This window comes from Fulmarus glacialis, unplaced genomic scaffold, assembly GCF_000690835.1.
Source record: "Fulmarus glacialis isolate BGI_N327 unplaced genomic scaffold, ASM69083v1 scaffold17095, whole genome shotgun sequence".
Classification (NCBI taxonomy): Eukaryota; Metazoa; Chordata; class Aves; order Procellariiformes; family Procellariidae; genus Fulmarus; species Fulmarus glacialis.
Window position 1 is genome coordinate 17,706 of NW_009213815.1, and position 3,541 is coordinate 21,246.

Genomic DNA, 3,541 nt, shown 5'->3' on the forward strand with positions numbered 1-3,541 from the left:
TTATTGGTAATCCATCCATTTGCCTGATTGGAATCTCGTCCACCCACCAGCTCAGGGAGAGACTCCAGAGTAGTCCCAAAGGGGCTCACAAAATCACAGGCATTGAGCTCCTCTCGGTCTCTGAGAAGGACTCAGCCTCCTCAGCAGTTAGACAACCACGGATGAAGCCACAGGCTCAGTGGAGCCCTATGTGCAAACATCGCATTGTGATGTTAAAACAGGTTATTTTTGAACACTGCAGATCCTGTATTCCATGTGGCTGGGCTTAAAAGCTATGTATGCTGCCAGTATGGCTAAATGCATGTCAGCAATTAAGGACCCCAGGAGGTCTCTCTGAAAACTGATGTACAGGCTTGTGTAGCTTGCCTTGCAACATAACTTTTCCCAGCAGAATATGATTGCTATAATATGGAAGGGAGCTTTGCTCTACACACGCTAAGTATCCTTATCTCTCAAGTGGCCTAACACAATTAGATTAAACTAAGAGGAATTGGGCCTAACCTTATCTCTAGCTTGGATTTTGCCACCCCTTTTCAGACCCAGAGAAAGGACTTTGAGCCCGAAAGCCTGCCTGTTCTTTCCAATTATGTTAATTGGCCTAATAAAAATTTTGTGCATGTTCTCTTCCTACAAACTCTGCTTCTCTCTTGCTACAATACAGTTATTAGTTCCATCCAGGAATGATTGGCATGTCTGTAAATCAGAATAAAGGGATCTGACCTGAACTGTTAACTAAGTTTAAAAAAAAAAAAGCCAAAGCTGCTGCACGTTAGCCTAAGTGCCCTTAGCCAGCTGACTGAGGAAGACACCCTCTCCCCATAACTGAGCATTAGGGTTGAGAGCCTGAAGTCACTGTCACACAGAGGATATGGGAGCGCACAGAGCACAAATCCTTTTCTCCTAAGTCAATCCATGGCTACAACTGTAATGGGATTTGCAGCTTTTTGTGACCAGCTCTGCTCCTCAGAGCAGCATTAGGAACAGTGCCCGACTTCTGTGGGGTGAAAGCAAACCTGGGTGAAGAGACTCTTCGCAGCTGGCATGGAAACAACCAACTTTCCAGGTGGAGCTCAGAGAGATTGAAAGTGGTCCTGACTCTTAATACTAAAAACAGTAGAAGCAGCTGTTTGTTATGGGATCACAGGTTATCACTAGTTCACACTGACATAAGCCAGTTTGATAGAGGAAATTCAGAGTAAGAAGCAGGCGAAAGAAGTGCAATAAACATAGAAAAATGAAGCTTCTACTTCGCAATGTGTCTTCTTAGGTTGAGATTAAGAAGCAGAGTTTAAGCTTAAAAAGGCAGAGATGGAAATTAATAGTGAAAATGTTGCTCCTATTATTTTTTTTTTTTTACTTTTGTAACAACTACAATTTTTGAGTTCTTTTTCTGAAAGTTGTCATTAATGTGGCACTATTTATTAATACAATTAAAAGTCAAATCCAGGTGGTTACCATAATATTAAATTATGCTCTCCACAGTTCACCAGTCCCCTTAAAGAGACAACTTTCTCCATAAAGCATCTGCTTTATTTTTAGACAAAACTCTGGCTATTTAGCGTCTAGCTCATTTAAAAAACCTACTAGCAAGGTAGACCCAATAGACACTGACATTACAGCAAAACCTACTATTTTTCTTTATTTGTAACCTTTTCTATGATACTAATACTGCAATATCATTTCTTATTCACACTGACCAGCATCCTGATAACCAATGGCAAAACCTTGATGTGGTAACAATAAATACTGGAATACTCAAAACTGTCCTAGATGTCCTTTTGCAATACATCAGCACTACAAAGTGAGGTGTGTGTCAGCTGCATTAGCAAAGTAAAGGTGCCAGGGACTAGTTCTCACTTCCTCTCCTATTTAAGTAAACCTTTAAAAGACAAACCTACCTCCCCTTCAGTATGGAACTGAGATGTACTACAGAATGATTCACACCAAATAAATACCTGCTTTTGAGTTGCAATCATTCCCTATTGAGTTGAAGTGGTGTTATGCTGTTTTAATCTCACCAGTTCCAGAAAGCATGCACAAATGAAAAGAGGTGATTTTAACACTTTAGGAGGGGGAACTGCAGCTTGCACAGAGCATCCAGCCAAATAAATAATTTTACAATCACTGAGCTCAAACTTATGCCAGTTTACAACTTCCACTACAATTAATTTCATTTCTCCACTTCATTCCTGAAAAATTAACCCCACACGATAACCCCCATGCATTTCATCTATCTGCAGTTTCCACAGTATTTTCCACTGAAGGACACAAAACAGGTGTAACCCTTCTCCAGTTTAATCTGATTGCCACTAGGGCTCCTACCCACCTTCACAGGGAAATTCAACTTTCACCCTCATCCGCAATACCAATCCATCTTAAAGGGTATCAATGAACACATGCAACAAAACTTTGAAATGGTCATTTGGAGCACAAAGGCATGCATAGGAATGCTCTCCACCTAACGCCGAAACACAACCACCTCTTTGGTGAGCAGCATAAGTAATATGACAGCTTGTGGCAACGCTAAATAATCATCTACTTAGAGCAAAAATTGAAGCAGTGGGAATGTACAACATTTGAATCAGTTTTTGTTGGGAAAACATTTCTCTTGTGACATAGAAACATTATTGACTGCAAATATCCAGAACTTTGATAGTACTGTACTTAAAGCTGGTAAATTCAGCAAGAAGTACTTCAACACTGTGATTAGGACGGAGATTTTGTTAATAGCTGGAGTGAGCTGGCCACATGAGAATGGCTGTTGTTCCTGCTGGGAACTTCTGGGAAGTTCCCAGTGCACTTCTGGGAAGATTTTTTCTCATAAACACGAGACTACTTCTCTGTGGAAGTTTTTCATGTGTACAACAGGAAGCTCTGGTCCTGCAAAACATGCATATTCTGATGAGATCGTAGTCTGGGATGGTGCAACAGTCATGACACTAATTTGTCACATACAGTTTCTGTGTTCTGCCTGAATGAATCTCTCTCTCTCTTTAGACTCAGCTCTGTAGTGCAAACACTTTGTTTGAGGTCTGAATTTATTCTTTCCATTTGTTCTTTAATATTCCTGGAGAGGTGAGGTCTGATACTCCTGTTCATGTGGAATAGCATCTAATTTCCCAAAATGGCCTATTGATTCGAACAGGATCATTTGGTATTACACATACCATGCAGATGTTACAGTTAGCATTTCTGAGGTTTGTCTGTGCTGACAAACAATTCTGCCAAGGAGTTTGCTCATTAAAACAGCTGTGAAAAGCAAATCTAGGGGAGACCTGAATGCATTTAAACTAAGTTTTTTGGTATGCTTACATAACAAAAAAAAATTTAGATTTTCCTGTATTATTGTAATAGCACAAAGGTTATTTCTAACATTATTTAAAGTTCAGTTTTTCACTGGGTTTGGGAAGTCTTTCCTTATTAAAAACAATCAAACAAACAAACAATATCTATGTTCCCAGTGGTGCTCATTACTGATGCAGACTTGCTGTCAAATTGCTGCTACACTGCAGAAAGATATACAAATCAAAATATACTTAAT